General features: G+C 41.5%; 2 long non-coding RNA genes across 2 annotated transcripts; one reads left to right on the forward strand and one right to left on the reverse strand.

Moving 5' to 3' along the window:
• Positions 1 to 7268: 7268 nt before the first annotated feature.
• On the reverse strand, positions 7269 to 10168 carry LOC113834403. The gene is made up of 2 exons (XR_003482913.2): positions 10107 to 10168; positions 7269 to 8247 (listed from the first exon to the last, which is right to left on the reverse strand). It is a non-coding gene; the product is annotated as an uncharacterized LOC113834403 (long non-coding RNA).
• On the forward strand, positions 8129 to 9753 carry LOC118238326. Its single transcript, XR_004768281.1, has 2 exons — positions 8129 to 8262; positions 9683 to 9753. It is a non-coding gene; the product is annotated as an uncharacterized LOC118238326 (long non-coding RNA).
• Positions 10169 to 20091: the final 9923 nt, after the last annotated feature.

Genomic DNA, 20091 nt, shown 5'->3' on the forward strand with positions numbered 1-20091 from the left:
AGGTCTGTCGGTTCCACTCCCTTCAGAAGCAGCAGGTTTTTTAAAAACATTCATCTGTGCCATATTAAAATGTGCAAAACCTCTCAGCTTCTCTCCAAAATTTACAGATGGGAAACTGTGGTGGTTCTCCTCGGTGGATATGGCAAATAGCAAAGCCTGCCATTTGAGATCCGTCCTTGTCTACATCTGGCTGAAACAAACTGACTTCTATTTAATTGACTACATATGAAGCACATGTTGTTTGCTCACTTCTGATTTGTTCCTTTGCTTTATTTTTAGATGAGGTCTCACTCTATAGCTCAAACTGGCTGCAACCTCACTATGTAACCCAGGCTGGCCTTAAGCTTTTGACAATCCTGAGTCAGCCTCTCAAGGTCTAGGGTTTTAAGAGTGACCACACCTAAGTATAAAATCTGTCCTAATTGTTGCCCACATCACCAAAACATCTCACTTTGCAGCACTGTGAGTGTGCAGCAGGTCTAGAGGAAGCATATGGGCTTCCTTTCAGGTCCTCAGAGGAACTGTGCTCCATTCTTGTGAGTCAAGCTGGACTCAGAGAAGGCCAGCTCTGATTGTTGCTCTACTTGCAGCAACCAAGGATTTTAGCGATAACACTAATGTCCATAGCTGGCTATACCAGGCTTCCACTGACCTGCACTCATAGAAACTCTCACTAGGATTTGCTATCTTATTACCTCACATTAAGACAGAGCAGGCACTAAACGTTCTTGGGGGATTGGGGCAAGGGTTAAGCACTGTTAAACACGATCCAACACTGTGAAATATCACTGTGAATGTTACAAATCTCGGTTACCTCTTTTCCTGAAAACACCCTTTGATAATTTTTCCATGAACTGATAAAGCTGTTGGGAGCAGGGCATTTTTTTGATGTTCCTTCCCTTATGGCTAGCAGCCTCAAGCAGGGAAGTGTCCAGAGAAAACCACAATCCAGCTGCAAAGGGCATCCCAACCACAGCTATGGAAGGCAGAGTTAGGCCCAATAAAAAGCTTCTCCCCAGTGGCCCTTTCTTGCCTACTTGTAGTCTTTACTATGGATAAAGTGGGCTGAGCTGGGAGCACAAAGCAATGTCATCATCAGTAGCGACACCCAGCAGCGATGTTAGCCACAGAAGTCAGCAACACCTGGGGAGCGCACAGCTGGAAAGCAGGGTAGAAAGCAGAGGCCACAAAGTTGACAAAGGACTGCAGAAATATAGAGAATGTGAGAGATTTCAGCCATGAAGATTGCCAGGCATAAAGCCAAGAGTCCTATCACCGAAAGCTTGGGAACCCCAATGCAAATCATCATCTGCTACTGCCAATGCTAGCTACCTGACACTATCAGTCATTGACAGTCAATATCCTCAGCAACAAGCCTGTGACCTAAGCCCCAGTCTCTTGCCCCTATAGTTTGTAGCCATAAACTTCTAGTTTTCAGACCCAGAGTTATAAACTTCTGGCTCTGTTAGTGAAGCCCATGAGCCCATAGAACTCAAGAGCCCACACTGACTGAGAAAGATGCTCTACCCCTACTCATGCTTCTGAGTAGAAAAGAACCTAGTCTGTTGACAGGCAGTGTCATCCACAACAAAACTGCATGTGATCATAGATACTTTTGTTATCCCATATTTATAGATGAGTACACTAAGCAAAAAGAAGAAAGGGGCAGGAAGAACTGCAGAAGGATGCCGTTTTCTTTGTTTGTGAAGGCAGGTGATGTTGACATCTGGCAAGTGCAGGTCAAGCACAGTTCAAAACTCCCTATAAAAATGCATGTGCTATATGGCAGCCTCCAAAGCAGAATTATCTAGCCCTAAATCCCAATCATGCTGAGATTGGGAAACTCTAATCTAAATGAATCCTGTCATTTTACATAGGAGAACAATGAGAAGCAGGGAGGCTAAAGTATCATAGTGGCTGGGAACTCTGACAGTTGGACCTCTGGAGTAGTAGGCCAGCCTTGTGAACATGAGAAACTACATTCTCATCCAAAGACAGGAGGATCCCGGGACATGTATGGTCACTTGGTCTGGACAATTGCTGAATGCTGGGTTCACAAAGTCCTAGCTCAAAAAGTAAGATGGAGAGCAACAGAGAAGGACACTGGGAATCAATCTCTGGCTCCACACACAATTCCACATGCACCCATACACATACATGTGTGCACACATACACATGAGCTTAGACAATTCCTTTACTCCTCCAATTATCCACTGCCACATTTATAGTAGGAAGTCAGTAGTATTTGGCATGGGTGTTAAGCTCCATGAAATGCTACATGAATCAACAGGCATCACTGAGATTAGCCTGCAACTGCCTAGCCAATGAGTGACCATTTTCTAGCCCAGTTCCTGCAATTTTTTGTATTTTATATGTGTCGATATTTTGCTTGCATGTATGTCTGTATACTGTAGTGCCTGTGGAGTCCAGAAGAGTGTATTGGGTCCCCTGGAACTGCAGTTATAGATGGTTGTGAGCCGCCATGTGGATGCTAGGTACTGAACCTATGTCCTCTGAAAGAGGCAGCGAGTGAGTGCTCTTAACTTCTGAGCCATCTCTCCAGGCCCTGCATCTTACATTTTTAGAGCACCAATAAACACTATTTTAAAACACCCACCTCTTTTACTGGTTTGGCCTGTATTTTTTGGCACCAAAAATAGAACAAAAGGCTGAGCATTGTGGTGTACACCTATAACCTGGACACTGGAGAATTCTGAATTTGAAACCTGTCGGTACTTCATAGTGACAAGACCTTGTCAAAATAAGAAAGGGAAGAAGGGGAGGATAGCAAAGCCTGCCTGCTGAGCTGAGTGACACTCAAGTAAATTAACAGGCTCAAGCCAGACCAGCATAGAGGAAGAAATTGGTAGGACAGGAAAGATTGCAAAAGATGACTAAAAGATAAGAAAGAAGAGCTGTGACATGGCTGGAATTAGAAAGCCGAATGAAAAGAACCACCAGCTAAAGCTGGTGAAAATGTGGTTCACAGCAAAGCAAGGAGGGCACAAACCACACAAACCACTGAGTGAAGCCACTGTGGAGCTGGCAGGGCTCAGGGAATGGCAAGAGGCTCTCTGCATTTAGAGACAAGGGAGATGCCATGTAAACACACTCACCCAGAGGATCAAAGTGCTATTTACTAGCCTTCCTGAAGAGACAAAAATCACTGAGGCCCCCTGGTGGGTGTGTGAAAACAAGCGTTTGAGCAGTTCTTCAAAAGACAGACTTTTGCTTTGATTATATGACTAGGGTGGAAGCTGCAGTTTTCTGATTACACTACATCCTATCCATCCCCTTGTTGATGCCAAAGCACATTTCTTTTCCATTAGAATAGCAGCCATTTTTTTTTAAATCTGAACAGCGTTTCTGAAAGGTTTCCTTTTCTTTTTTCCAGTCAGTGTTCAGTTTGAACAGGACTATTTCTGACAAAAATTCTGAAAGCTGCCTTTCCACAGCTAGCCCCAAATCTTTTCCCCTGGAGCTTGGCTGAGCACAGCAGAACCTTCACAATAGTGTTACAAGTGTGGCATATGATTCCTGGGACCTGACCTGAGAATAGGACCAAAAATCCCTAAATCAAACCTCTGTTGATAATCAACATGGCAACTTGTCAAGTTTATTTTTTCAAGGAGACTCTGAACCCAATAGCTGGTAGAGCTATCCTCTCTTTGAAGTTTTCCACTCTTATTTGGAATGCCATTTTATGCAGAACGCAGGATAGGAGCAGCAGTGAAAACCTTTTGATGACAGCCAACATTTGCAGGACAGTTAAATTTTTAGAAGAAAGCCATGCTACATGGCAAGAGAATAACACAAGTATCTGTGAGGCTACCTGACAAGAGCTGAAAGTTAAGTAGGAAAGTCCATCACATTGACATCTCACAATTGTGATATCTTCAGGTAGAGATACAAGAGTTACACTCACGTAAGTAACTTTCCCTTTAAGAATGCATTGCTGGCACTTACTTGGCACTACACCGAACAGGAACCTGCTAAGCACTTTAGGCATAACATCACATTGACTGGTACACAGTCGCCCTACAAGGGACACTAACAAAGGTTAACAAGCTTTTCAGTTTCTTTGGGGCATTTTGATTCATTTACTATTATTATTTCTTGAGACAGAATTTCACTATATAGCCCAAGTACTCTTAAAGTGACAAGTGCTGGCTGATGGGTGTGTGCCACCATAGCCAGAAAGAGATAGTCTTAAGGGTTGTTCATAACTGCTTCAGGTTTCTTCTGAGGCTCATGGATAGAATTTTACCTCTGCCCCTTGGAAAGTAAGCATGGCCGTATGGCTCACGTTAGCCAAGGAATACATAGACAAGTCATTGAATACTCCCTAAGTAGACATGTGAACAGCCAGAATTCTGTCTCCAAGTTCTCTTTAGCTTGATTGATGATCTTTGGTACACATACTAGGATGAAGCCTCCGTAGGACCATTTCTGAAAAACTGAAGTTAACATAGGCCTCCTGCCAACCTGTACATGACATTAAACCCACTTTTGTCCATAAATCTGGGAGTTGTCAATAGAGCAAACTGGTTGGTACAATAGATTTGATAGCATTTCAACCCTGAGTTCATTCAAAGTCACTAGTTTATACCATTTCCCAAACTGAGATTTTGTTGCCTTCCCCAGTAAGCTTGCAACCTATGCAGGACAACGGGCATACACTGAAAGCAGCCAAATAAGAACACTAAGAAATTCCTGAAGGATTTAGGAAGTGAGTGGATGGAAGTCAGAGAATGGAAGGATCAGAGGAGCTGGGGGATGGGTAGGTCCCAGCATGCTGGGATGGGAAACCTGCTTTAATCAACATGAGTTAAGGAAAACTTGGTGTTATATCTAAGTCTCTTGGAATCTAAAGCAGCAAGATTTTTTAAAAATTGATCCTCCTGTAAGCTAGAAGTAGCCTGGAAAGTCATCAGTTTATTCATTTGCTAAGATGTTGCACATATGCTCATCTCTGTTTCAGCATTCTTTACTCTCTCTATTTCTCAACTGCTCTGCCTAGGCCAGTGTCACTTTCAGTCTCATGAACTCCTTCTCCCACCACTGGGAAGGCTATGGCTCACTTCGTTCAGATTACTGAGGGACAGAATCTCTTTGGCTCTAATGGGTTCCCTTTGGCCAGGCATAAACCTCTGGTCCCATTAACTGACAAGGAGAGGCTGCCATGCATCATAGTGATGTCTAGGCCAACCTCTTCAGTGGGAATGGGGTGAGCAGATAAGTTCAAAGGAAAAAGTTATGTGGCTAGTGGTGGAGAATGATTTAAAAAGAAAGAGGTGAGGATGTGGTTTAGATAAGCAATGAGAAATATGGCCAGAGTGTGGTGAGAGGAAACAACATTACAGATAAAGTCCAGCCCAGCCCAGCTTCTGCTTGTTTGCAGGCAACTAGAAATCCCACAATGGTGCAGAAAGAAGGCAGAGGTGAGGATGGGGAGAAGCCCTCAACAGCTGCCCTTATCTAAAGCTTGTTTTCTAGGTCAGTTCTTTTTAGCTCCATAGCTCTCTTCTGGATGTTTGCAAAGTTGTGCTGTGATCTCCAAGTCAAAGGGTTCCTTAAGCCTCTTCTCTGGACCAGGCCATTTCTTTCATTTGAACATTTCTTAATCACATTCAATTACCTTTTATTGAGACATTGAATACTACATCTCCTATACCTGGAGGGAAAGAGCTATGCTTTACCCTGTCCCCAGCCCCAACCTCAGTTCCTTTCACATCACAGATATTCATAAATATTTATTGAACAGAGTAATTAAAAGCAAATAAAACTTACACTAAGGAGAACAAACAGAAACACAGACTTATGACTTAGAGTTCTTCGAGAAACCCAAGCTTTAACTGTCTTTGAAGAAAAGAATCTTCTAACACACTACAGAGACTCTTCCCCCTCAGAGTTCTTCCTTTGCTTAACAACCATCCATTCTTGATGTATACATAAGGCTCCCTGCTAGTTCATTGAAATTAACAAAACACTTTTTTTAAATACTGTATTGTTTTATCCTAGATGCCCCTCAACTGAAGAATGGATAGAGAAAACATGGTACATTTACACAATGGAGTACAACTCAGCGGGGAAAAAAAGCAATGGGATCTTGAAATTCGCAGGCAAATGGATGGAACTAGAAGAAACCATTCTGAGCGAGGTAACCCAGTCACAAAAAGACAGACATGGCATGTACTCACTCATATGTGGACTTTAGACATAGAGTAAAGGATTGCAAGCCTGCAGCCCATGCTGCCGGAGAGGCTGGTAAACAAGGAGGACCCTAAGAGAGACATACATGGTCCCCTGGAGAATGGGAAAGGAACAAGATCTCCTGAGCAAATTGGGACCATGGGGGAGAGGGAACTAGAAGAATGAGAAGGGGAGAAGAAGAAGGGGTGAGGAAGGGGATGGGACAGGATGGTTGAGTTGGGGGAAGAACAGAAGAGAGCAAGATAAGAGATAATATAATAGAGGGAGACATTATAAGTTCAAAGAGAAATCAGGCACTAGGGAAAAGTCTGGAGAGCTACAAAGATGACACCAACTAACAATGTAAGCAACAGAGGAGAGGCTACCTTAAATGCCCTCCCCTGATAATGAGATTGATGACTAATGTATATGCCATTCTATAGTCTTCATCCAGCAGCTGGTGGAAGTAGAAGCAGACACCCACAGCTAAATCTTGAACTGAACTGGAATCCAGATGCACAAAAGGAGGACTGATGAGCAAAGGGGTCCAGACCAGGCTGGTGAAACCCACAGAAACAGCTGACTTGAACAAGGGAAAACTCTTGGCCCCCAGACTGATAGCTGGGAACCCAGCATGGGACTGATCCAGAACCCCTGAATGTGGGTGTCAGTGAGGAGGCCTTGGAAATCATGGATTTCCAATCTTGTAGTGGATCAGTACTTATCCCTAGCATAGGAATGGACTTTGGGAGCCCATCCCACATGGAGGGATACTCCCTGAGCCCAGACACAAGGGGGTTGGCCTAGTCCCTATCAGAAAGAATATGACAGACTTTGTAGACCCCCCCCCTATGGAAGGCCTCACCCTCCCTGGGGAGCAGAAAGGGTATGGGATAGGTAGGGCATTAGTTGGGGGGAGGCAGGGGCGGAGGGGAGGGAGAGGGACCTGGGATTGACATGTAAAATAATTTTCTTTCTGATAAAAAAAGGAAAAAAATAAAAAATAAAATACTGTATTTTTTAATATTGTACTAGTTACTTCGTAGTAGAGAACAAATATATATATACTACAGAAAGGACATCCTAAATATTTTATTACTGAAATATTCATGCCATAGAATATAATTTTACTCACGTTTAGAGTAATATTTGAATGAATTGCTGACTATGGGAAAGTATATACATGAACTATAAGATATATTTTCTACAGTTTCAGATATGAAATATATTCAAACTTATTTGTTCAACAATTCAACTTCTAGAAAAGTAGCTGAATAAATTAATAATGACATACAAAAGTTTTAAGCAACAATTGTAGTATCTATAGTTACAAAAGAAATTAAAGTAGGAATATTATGTGGCCCTGGGTTGGGGTCACTATATTCTGATCATGTTACACACTGGTGTACTAAAACTACTTTAGAAGAAATAGGAGAAATCTCAATGATGAGAAAGAGCAATGGCATATAACATGGAGGAGTGTAGTCAGACAAATTAAGTACATGCAGAGTGCTGAGTTAAACAGAACTATATTTTGAAGAGAGAAAATGTTTTCAGTTTTAAAATACTGTATTGTTTCAAACATCTAGATCAAGTTCATAACAGAACACTAAGGTCTGTTTTTATGTTATTCACACTTTTGACAAGTCTCAATATAGTGGATAGAAGTACAAAGACTTTTGAGCCATGGTATGAATCCCCAGCATTCTCTCTCACCCCTCTCATTTAAGAAATGAATAAAATAATATTTCCTGTGTTCAGTGTGTAGATAATGTAAACAAGAAAATAGTTCTTGGCCCTTTGGCATACTGATGTTCAGAAATATTTTCTTCCTGTGCCCCTCTTCTTTCTTTGTTGGAAGCTGCCTTTTGCTATGGTGAGTGATGTTGCATAAGTATGTATCCTGTTGCTCTCGGGACAGATGGACCAGCTGCAATTTAGACTGCCGCATAGAATCCTCGGTGCTGAATTGTACAGCCATTCAGGTCCCAATGGCCTTTGATCCCTCCATGGAGCTTCATCTTCTCCGCTCAGTGGCTGTACCTCCCTATGGCTCTGGAATAACAGAAGGTCAGAGCAAAGCCTCACACTATTGCAAGTGACAGACTAGCCTCGGCATTGCAATTAGGCTCATCCCCCATATGGCAACGATGTTAAGTAGAACTGAAAATGACACAACATAAATCTAGTCTTGAGACTACAATTTTACTAAAATGAGAAATGTTACAGGAGCTGTTCTCTTCTGAATAGGCTTCTCGGTTGTAATCGTGTGGATTTTATTTCTCTTTATTTCTTATTTTCTATAATCTTGCATTCAGACTTTGGCATTGGCATTTGATGAGATGTGTTTGGACAGTCAGGAAAACAATGATGTTCATCTAGTAACAAGGTTGAAAATTTGAATAGACTAAGGCAATAAATGCCAGTGACATTTTCCTTTGCAGAACTAAGTCCCCTACATTCCACTTTTGACATATTAAGTAATAAGACATTCTAGCCCATTCTGCTAGAACAGTGCTTCCCAATGGGGGCAATTTTGCATTTCTCCACACCCAAAGACATTTGGCAATATCTAGTGATTTCTTTTTCTTGTTACAATTTGGGGAAAGGGTACAAGTGCATCTAGTTGTTAGAGGCTAAGAATGCTGACAACTATCCAGTAAGAAACAGGTTTAGATTCCCCACCAAATAGAATTTTGGCCCAAAATCATGTGTCAATATTGGCAATGTTTAAAACCTTGTGTTAAGCAGGAATGGCAGCACAGGCCTGCAATGCCAATGTCTGGGGAGTGGTGGCGGAGGTCGTCATTTTCAGATCATCCTCACTTACATACTAAGTACAAACCCAAGTGGCATTGTGTGGAACTTGTCTCAAAAACAAACAAACACAAAAGATGAAAAGAAAATTTGTAGAGTAGGCATTAAACAATTTAAATATCCAATTTTCAGGAGCCAATCTGAGCTATGTAAGTAAGCATTATATTAATTAACTTATTCATTGGCGCAGTCATACCTCCTAATGCTTACATTCCATCTCACCTGATCGCCACAGAAGAGGTTAAGTGACTGACTGGCTCATGGAACATGGGTAGTGGGAACAGCCAATGATTGGGTCTGGCTGAGTTTTCCAGTGCCTACCATTAACCAATGCTGTATTCCTGCTGTAACTACTATTTTATCAGTGTAATGACAGCAGGCTCAGGGGATCACTGCAGGGACCGTACACCCTGATGAGTATCTAATGAAGTGCCCCGAATGGTACAGACACAGAAGCAGCAGAGCACCACAGCTGAGCCAAATGTCCCCATTCCTAGGCCAGTGCCCTTTTCTCTGTACCACAAAGGCCCATCGAGAGTACGTAACACAGAAGGCATTTCTGGTCACTAATTTCAGCAACAACTTTGTATAATACACCTAAAGGGAAGAAAAGGAAAAAGCAGAAACATCCTAAAATCACGTAGTAATCCTTGCTTTCAACCGTGTTATTCAGAATTGCCAAGAGACTTCTTTCTCATCCAGGACAAGACAAGCAGAACTGTTCCATTTTCATTATTGACTGAGGTACGCTTTTGTAGTGTTGAGGGTTGTGGGGAGGGGTGAAAGCCTTCTAAAGGGAAAAAGACTTAAGAGAACACAGTTCTTGTTTGGAGAAATCTCAGACAGAACAGAACAAGGAAGTGTAATTTTTAAAATTTCCAGCAAATATGCTTGAACCTGAATAAAGCTAAGTGAAATTTTAAAAAAGAAGTCTTGAAAAATACTGAAGAGAAAGTGTGTGAGTGTGTGTGTGTGTGTGTGTGTGTGTACATAACATAATATTTTAGCATACAATTTGTAAATGTTTAGAGACAAGTACAAAAATTCTAGAATCTTTAATAGGAAGGAAAATTTCGACCAGCAGTGGTAGCACACACCTTTAATCCCAGCACTCAGAAGGTAGAGGCAGGCAGATCTCTGAGAGTTCCAGTCCAGCCTGGGCTATAGAGCAAGGTCCAGGACAGGCTCCAAAGCTACACAGAGAAACCCTGTCTGGGGGGAAAAAAAACAAATAAATAAATAAATAACCCAAAAAAAATTTAATAAAAATTTTAAAACAAAGTATATTGAAGAAACCATGGAGCCAGGCGGTGGTGGTGCACGCCTTTAATCCCAGCACTCGGGAGTCAGAGGCAGGCAGATCTCTATGAGTTCGAGACCAGCTTGGTCTACAAGAGCTAGTTCCAGGAAAGCCTCCCAAGCCACAGAGAAACCCTGTCTCGAGAAAAAAAAAAAAGGAAAAGAAAAGAAACCATAGAACTGTCATTAAAAGCTGTGTTAAAGGATAACTAGAATACCACAATTGATGCCTAGTATAATAGCACAAATAAAATTACAGATACAAAATAAACTCAGTTTTACTTTTTAATTTGAATAAGCTGGTGGGAAGTAACTTAAATGTTACCATGGTAGGATGGGAGTAATTTTCCATCTTTCTTATCAATCATATTTGCACCTTCAATTTTTTTTGAAAAAAGAAAGAAAATAATGACGAAGTTAAAAGGAGTTGATAAAAATGAGAGAAGCAGAAGGAATGTGCAGAAAAACCGTACGTGGAGAACTTGCTAGTGTGAGTAGAACCATTGGGTAAGTCAGAGAAAAGAAAAACTGGTTGTCACACTACTGCAAAGCCCTGAAGACTAAACAACTCTCACTCCATCAATTGCACATTGATTTCATCTTGACATGTAACGTGCCCCTTGGTTCTACAAGAAAAGCAATATCAACGGTGACTTCCAGAGGACATATATACACCTGTTGATTGAAGATGAATTTCTCAGCAGGGTGGCTCATTGTCAATATCCTTGCCTTTTGTGGGGGGTGGGTTATGTGACCTTAATGACTATGAAAGGAGCTTGTTTCCAGCTGGCTCAAGGTTCTAGAGAATGTGAGTTATTGAGAATTAAAGGTTGCAAAGTCATACATGTTTTACTACAGAAAGTTGCAAGGAAGCAATTATTTGATCACCTGAAAATCTACTGAAAGCTTCTAACTAAATGGCCCTTGATGAGAACTGATTTGAATTTAAGGATAAAGTTCCCAGGTAATGATTTTACTACCTGTTGACTTGAACTGTGCTCATGGTGCATCTGCTTCCACTACCAGGCCCTCCTTTTTCTCTTTGTCCTTATGGAATTTCCCAGAAAAACATTAAATAGTACATACACAAACTTTGTGGAAATGAAGAAGGTTATTTAACCAAATGGTTCTTAGAACTGCATACGAGATATAAGCAGCTCTAAACAGAAGTTGTGACTTAGAGTGAATGCAGATTCATAGCAACAGCAATGGGAAGACCATCACAACAAAAGCTGCTTTTGGATCAGCTTATTAAAAAGAATTTCTTGGTCTAAAACACCTCACCCCTACCATGGAAGACTTCTTCAGGCAGTTACAACCACCTCCCTTTCTAACTCCTATTTCCTCACCCAGTTGATACATATTTCTATAATAAGCACATGTGCCTTTCACAAGTGCCTCACAGTTTGCTCAGCCAAAGGTCACATCCAAGCCAGGGCATATCAGTCACATAACCTACTGTATGGATTTGGATTTGTGGTTCATAGGCAGCCACTCAGCTGCTTCCACAACTGAATGTTTTACAGTGATCCTTGCCATTCACATGAAAAATCAAAAAGGACTGAAGTGCAGTCCATATGGAGATAAGAAAGATACATGCTGGAGGTTCAAAGGCACCATGTGAAGACCCCACTGTCCTGCCCAGATTCTAAACCAACGAGAGACATGAGGTACAGAAAATTAAAATTCAGCCTTTAATACACAGTTTAGAGATTATGGCTTTAGGTATGTGACAAAACTGGCTTCCCAGTCATTAAACCCAGGTTACAACCCCTCATCCCAATCGGAGTTAGACTGTCACAGGGCTTACTCTGTGAGTGACTTCTGGATGCTGAGCCCAATAGAATGCCTTTTCTTCTTGAAGAACACAAATTTTTAAAAAAGAAAAAGAAAAGAAGAAGAATGAAAGAGGATAAGCCAAATGGGTCAAGCAAATTCTTCCAAATTCACTCCTTAGATATGTCCTACTTCCCAAGGAATGAGTAAGGAGTGAGGGGTAGAAAGGGGCCAGGAGTTCTACATCAATAAAGCTCTTTCTGTATAGAGAGGAACAAGATGAGCAGTAAATTTATTATGATTATTATTTACTATTATTATTATCATTATTCACTAATACTTTTGGTTCAGCCAGCTTAACCTTGGATTCCACAAGACCCTATAGTAGCTGGTTCTTAACTTCTCTTTGCTTGATTTAACTGAGTTGTTTTCTATTGCTTGTAATCAAATTCATGTGAAGACTGTCCATGATTATCACACAGCATTAGAATACCAAAGGACAAAAACAATGCTGGCCCAGTAGACACATCACTTCTACTTTTTCCACCCTTTCCTCTTCAAAGAGATTCTATTTTATTATAGCGATAACTGAGCTATGACATCCCCATCACTTACTTTGATCATGCTATAACCATCATTTAAGAGACAGAGGTAACAATGGTACTAAGAAAAATTCTCTTAAATCTCTGTTAGACAGGAGCATCAGAAGAAAAGGGTGATGCAGCACAGGGTATCAGCAGAAAGCTAACAGCAGAGCTGCACAGAGCTATGCAGGGGATACTGTGGGATGCCACCCTCAAGGAGTGAGTGGTGCTGGCAGTTGACCTCTCATAGCTGAGTCCCAATCCCAGGTTTCCCCTCCTTTAAACAAACCTATTCCCCAGAGTGATGCCCTTCCTCAGTAGGATAGATAGAAGACAGCAATATGGAAAAAGTGTTCATATAGCACACACACATCTTGCCTAAATTCAAGTCCTACTGAAGGACTCACAATGCAGACTCTCCATATAATATACTAAGATTCCTTTTGTAACTACACCATTGTCCCATCTCTTCCTTTGTCTAGTACTGCTGCCCTCACTCCTTTGCTTAGGTGTTGCCCAAAATACCTCCCAACCAATTTCCTAAATGTAAATCTCTACCTCAAATTCTATTTCCTGGGGGACTTAATCTATAAACAGTAGATATCTGAAAATTCATTCCTAGAGTGCAGAGGCACCATTGAATTATATAAATTTCTGCAATGATGGTATGATCACTAGTCAGTTGTGCTATCTGAATAGAAGCCACTAACCCCATGTGTGACTATTGAGTATTTGAAGTGTGTCTGCTGCAGCTGAGGAACAAAGAAAAAGATGAGACTGGCCTTGAACTCACAGAGATCTGCTGGTCTCTGCCTCCCAAGTGCTGGGATTAAAGGCTTATACCACCACCGCATGAATAGAAAAATTTGTTAAATTTGTATTTACACACAGCCATATTTGGGTAGTGACTACCATGCTAAGTAGGAAAAATATAGAATGTATAAACATGTATGACAGCTCTTATGCCAAGTTATGGTCATGGAAAAGAAGTCAGATAAAATTTGGAAGGAAAAGAGATATTGGGCACAAAGGAACACAAATATCTAGGTTTGAAAACAGGTATTAACAAGCATAATTATAACTACTGAGCCTCTATGAGGTGTAATAGAATCCCCATGCATCAACTGAGAAGAATAGGCTCATACTTGTCATGTGTGTAAGAAAATTGAAACCTGAAACTGACATTCAAGCTTATGCATTTTCTTATGTGTTTCAAATGAGAGTAAGAGCATGAAACCAAGGCAACCCTGAGCATCTGATATCTTCACGCAGCCTTATTCTCCAGCTCTCTCGTCTCTTACATAAATAACTAGGTAAGAGGTATGTAATAGCAGCTTCATTCAAATAGAATTTTTCAGCCATCATTCTAATAGCTACCACGTGCAGAGTATTCTAATGCTGCAGATGCTGAGATGAAGGTATGGTTATAAATGGTGAGAAATGTTTTGAGGATTGTGGCCTTCCTGCTAACTGTGGAGCCAGAGATCATTGCTCAAAGATCCTGCAGGCATGTGTAAACACAGCAAGACTGTGCCTCTAAGTCCTCTGCCTTCTCTTACCCTGGAGAACTGTCTGCCCCTTGATGCACAAGTGACCTGATGAGGGAGCAATAGGCATTCGCAGAAGTAGCTCCAGGGTACACGATTCTTATTCTATGCTACAATAATAGTGTCTCCTGACACTGCAGTGTTTGCCACTGTTTGAACCAATCCTTGTGTCTGATTTTCTTAAGAATTTCTCTGGCTTCTCTTTGACTTTGTAAAAGGTAGTGTAAGGAAGATTCCTGGGCATGTCTCAGAAAATTAGCAGTACAGAAGATGTGATAGAATCAAAAAAAATGTTCTCTTTGTGTAAAGAAACCCCAAAATAAACAGCGGGTGGAGTGACAAACAAAGGAGTCAAGACCACACTGAGAGAACCCACAGAACCACCTGACCTGAGGAAGTGAGAACTCATGGACCCCAGTGTGAGAGCTGGGGAATCAACATAAGACCAAACCAGGCCCCCTGAACGTCAGTGTCAGTTAGGAGCACTGTGAAGTCTATGGGGCCTCTGGCAGTGGAACCAGGATGTATCCCTAGTGCACGAATGGACTTCACAAACCCATTTCCCATGGAGGGATACTCTCTTAGCCTAGATACACAGTGGAGGGCCTAGGCCCTGCCCCAAATGACTTGACAGATTTTAATAATCCTTCATGGAAGGCCTCACCCTCCCTGGAGGGTGGATGGAGGATGGGATAGAGGAGTGGTTGAGGGGTATTGTTACGATAAATATTTCCACCAAAAGCAGCCCGAGCCCACCACGTGGGTGCTTTCTGCCAGCCGCCTGAGTTCTGCCCGCCTTAGGGCCCCAAATAATACACAGAGACTTCTATTAGGTACAAATGCTGCTTGGCCAGTGACTAGTATTCTCATCTGTTAGCTCAGTCTTAATTATCAAAAATCCATATATTTTATAAGACTTATCTTATCGGACACCTTCCATTGGTGTCCTCATCCCAGGACCACATGGTGACTCTACAGCAGAGACCAGGAGGAAGAGAGAAGGGGCCCACTTCCTTTTTGCCCTTGTTTATGAGTCTCCCTGCTATGTCACTTCCTGCATGGATCACCACTTCTTTACTACATTTCCCAGAATCCTCCTTGACTCCTAGTCCCATCTAACTTGCTGCCTCATTGGCCAAACTGTACTTTATTTATCATCCAACAAAACAAACACATACACAGAAGCACTTCCCCCATCAGGGTATGGGAGAATGGGAGGGAGAGGGAACTGGGATTGATATGTGAAATAAGATTGTTTCTAATTTAAGTAAAATTTATATATATAAAAATTTAACTTTGGAGATATTAAGAAAAATATGTAATATAATTCATTTTCCACCTATGTTTTGAACTGCCAAGTTTCTCACATTGGAAAAACCATTTTATATCCTGGAAAAGTGGTTTATAATGCATATTTTAAAATGTTCATCACTTGCCATTTGTTTTACCCTTTCACAATATAATTGTGAGCAATTAATTATGAGACAGTAATTGCAAAGGGTAAGACTATGGTAAACCTTTACTTATTTTGGATTGCCTATGTAAACAACTTTTACGATATAATGCAGAGCTATAATCTCGTCATGTATTCTTCTATGCCCCTCACCTGAATAATGCATGTATGTTTGCATTTTTGTAATAGTAATCATTTCCTGAAAACAGCAAAAATAGAGGTTGAAAGCAATGTTTTTAAATGAATATCCACCATAAATTCTCAAACATATGGACTGTAAGAAAAAAGAAAAAGCAGAAGTCAAAGTTTTCACCACTTTTCTTTTCTGGGCTCCTCTTGCAGAAGATTTTGAGCCACCTATACTAAACAAAGTCAGTACACACTTAAAGAATGCACACCAAGTGGAGACTTGGCAATAAACTATTGCTGCACAATGATGGCTTCTACAGGAAGGTGATGCACTGCCACGGAAATAGAGTTTCCCCTTCTATGTTCAGAACTGTACTCAAACTTAGATGTGGGAGCCATTAAGGCACGGTGTGGTCTACGTGTTTGACCCATGGCAGGTTTGAGATGTTTCCAGCACTCAACCACACTGCAGGAAGTCAGTTCTTACTTAGGACCAGGCTTGATTGATGAGTGTCTTGCCCTGACCCAACCTAAGCCATCTGTCAAACAAAAGGAGAGAAAGCATGAGATGTAGGCTTCAGGGTTCCATGTCATATACAAAAGAATGCTAGAAGCCTGGAGCTGTGTATCTTTGAAAGATATTTCCTGAAAAAAAAAAAAAGTATTCTCCAAGAAGTTCTGCAAAGCTCCATAAGGTTGTTAGTCTTGAACTTCGAGAATTCTGAAACTGTCTTTATTTCGTATAAGGTAAAGGCTGCATTTCCCAGATCATCCTCATGAAGAAAGACTTGAGTGAATTTGTTACTGCATCCTCAGTTTCTCAAATGCCTGCTTCTAGTAGGAGCTCATCATTAACTGCCTCCTTCACTGACTAGTGTTCAATCACATGCAACAAACATTTATGAAGTCTTTCTGTATATGGCATCATCTTAAGGACTGAAAATAGAGAGGTAGGACATGCTGGTCCATCATTGTCCATTGCCATACAAACAAAGGGTATTCAATAAACATTACTTGGATTGAATCACTGGCTAAATGGTCTAACAGTATCAGGCTCGGAACTACACATCATGTTAAACAGTAGTCTCCAATCAACTGAACCTAAAACAAGTAACTTGGTTGAGATACATATGCTTCTCAGTCAAAAACAACACAAGTTGACTTACCAAGCAGGCAAACTCAGCCACACAGCACTCAGCAGGGTACCCTGTGATTGTGAGGCTGAATGACAGCCAACTCTTGCTGCTGCCCAGCATCGCTAGAGAGATTGTCACTGCATGCTGCTGGCCTGTGGAAATGTGAAAATTCAAATTCTCAAGTATGATTTCTGTGTGGTAGTTATTTCTTTTGACTTCTTTTATAAAGTCAAAAATTCTAAATCAAATCATACTAAGTCAGGGAACTCCTCCCTCCCAATATCTGAAGGATACTAATTATGCCTGCCACTTAAATGTCATAACCACTCTAGCGTGACAAGCTGTCTTAATACACCTATGCTGCTGCATTTTCCCCTCTATCTTCTCTCTATTCTCTTTGCGGCAGTGAATTCTGCGATGAAGACTTTCACTGTGTAAGACACAGACACACAGGGCTATATGGGCTTTGAACCATGTCCTTTATTAACAACACTCCCTGCAGCTGAGCCTACTCACTGAACAAGTGCCAAAACCGATTCACCTCGTGTTAATACAGCCTTGTTGCATCTTCCTCAGTTTAACCTAGAATTACCCTTCTGCATTATAATAAAGCTGCATTAAAACAGTTTCACTTCTGTACCTCCCAACTTCATGAGAGTGTCTGTGAATTAACATTATGGAGGTTACAAGGGACTTCTGTCCCCCTCCTTTGGTACTGTTGTCTATAAATCATGCTATTTTTATATGTTTGCCCCTAATTGTCAAAGGATACTGTCCTTGTCATTGGAAAATAAGGATGAATGGTCCTACAGCAGCACAACACAGCCAATCACAAATGTTCAGGGAAACAAAAACTAGCAGTAAGATGAATGTCCTGGAAGCAAGCGGAACAAAGAAAGGTGGCAGTGGGCATGGATCAATGATTGCTTCAGCTAGCAGCCAGTGCCGAAGCTCGTAAATGCTCAGCAGGCTTCAGAGTGAGAACTGGAAATAAGTTTATACCTGGAGCGAAACAGACTGTCAGATTCAACTCAAGACCCAGCAGAAGAACAGGGGAAGCAAGGTGGAAGTGATTGGCAGGGCCTGCCTGCTACTGGCTACATCACACCCAGCCTATCTATGCTTCTCAAGAGACACAGGCCTCCTGAGTACAAGCCAGTGAGTGTACAAGGCCTTTCTTGTTGCTGTCTCCCTGTGCCTTCCATGTACCAGTCTAAATAAGGCAATCATGGATCAAGCAGATGTGCCAAGACTCAGAGTTCAGTGATACCTGTGACCCACAAAAAAGCTGGTGCGTGTTTTTTTGTAATTAGTTCACAAGACGGAGAGGTGAATGGTTCCCCATCCGCCCCTAGCTGTTAGCTGCCAACATTTAGCTTGTTTTGAAGCTTGAGCAACTTTGATGTTTCCTGAACACAGACAGGCGCCTCGTTAAAGTACCGAAGAGTAGACCAGCTATAGTTTTCCCTGGGGGGAGCTGGATATACTCCAAGCTGGGATATAATGCTAGAATGTGTGGGCGGGCGCACATGGGCGCGCGCTTACACACACACACACACACACACACACACACACACACACACACACACACACGGAGAGGGGAGAGGGGGAGGAAGAGAGAGGGAGGGAGGAAGAGAGAGGGAGGGAGAGATTATCTGATGGGGAATGTATTGTGTATGTTTATCTTATTGATTGTTGAATAAAGTTCTGTTTGGCCAATGAAACAGCAAGTTAGACAGGACTAGGAGTCAAAGAGGATTCTGGGAAATGTAGTAGAGAAATGGTGATCAAGGCCGAAAGTAACATAGCAAGGAGACTCATATTTGAGCAAGGAGAAACAGGAAGTGTCCCTTTTCCCCTCTGCTCTTCCACCAGCGGCACCATGTGAGCCACCGGCAAGAAAGGGTGCCAGCGAAAGGCATCCTCTACAAGATAAGTCTTATAAAATATATAGGTTTATGATGATTAAGGCTGAGATAACAGATGAGGAATCCTAGTCATTGGCCAAGCAGCATTTGAACCTAATACAAGTCTCTCTGTGCATTAATTTGGGCCCTAACTTGGGCAGGCGGCTGGCGTAAAGCACACATGTGGCAGTGGGAAGATTTAGCATAACAATTATCCAGGCAGGCAGTAACCATTATCTTACCAAGACACAATCTTAAAATTGTTATGTTTGAGTGGAGAGAGAAGTTGCTTCATCAAAGACGTGTTTTTAGAGAGGTGTGTATCTAGACATTCTAGGTCCAGTGTCTGTGGGCTGCTCTCCACATTAAGGACAAACTGCAGCAAACTGGATTTTTAAGTGAGACAGCCAGGAACTTCCTTCAGTGAAGGCACAGGAATTGATGCAAATTCAAGAACAGTGTAAAGAAAAAAACAAACACAAAAAAACCTTGCTCCTACTAAACAGGTCAGGAAAAGCTTAATACTATCTTATTGGAGTTAGGATTATTTTACTTGAATTGGATTAAAACAGAAGCCGAAATCAGGGAAGAATAGAAAAAATGTTTTCAAATTGCTGACACATTCCAGGCTTTACTCAAGACCATGTCAACACAAAGAATTGTATCAATTCAACAGTCCTCTTACTTCATATGATAATTTCTGGTTCATTTATTCTTTCATTCTTTCCACAAGCATTTATTTTCATTGTGTTAGGCCCTTAGGATATAGTGATAAATAAGACAGGCGTAGTTCATTTCCTTTTATTCCTCTACTGTTAAACATACAATACTTTGGGGTTTTTAATGAAAGAGTGTGCACAGGGAGAAATATATACCTGTAGATGGGAAGTAAGACTTACTCAGGGTCATGTGGATGCCTTCCCATCAGGACACCCAGCATTATACTGTGGTGAAGAACAGCCCCAAATCTCATGGATTTCAAAGACAAATGTTTACTTTAGATGTCCACCATGGCTCAGTAATGTCCTCTACAAATAATGGCTACTCAATAACCCAGGCTGATGGAGCAGGGCCATTAACACCAATTGTGCCATATGCTAAGACAGAAGGACAAGATGGTCTCTCAGGTTCTAGCATTGACATTAGAGTGGCAAGCCTGACTATGCACACATCCCATTGGACAGGACACATCATGTGGTCCCACCCAGCCAGGAAGTACAATCCTCCCAGAAGCTTAGTAATAACTGGAAC

The sequence above is a fragment of the Cricetulus griseus genome, chromosome 2 (genome assembly GCF_003668045.3).
Source record: "Cricetulus griseus strain 17A/GY chromosome 2, alternate assembly CriGri-PICRH-1.0, whole genome shotgun sequence".
NCBI classification, from domain to species: Eukaryota; Metazoa; Chordata; class Mammalia; order Rodentia; family Cricetidae; genus Cricetulus; species Cricetulus griseus.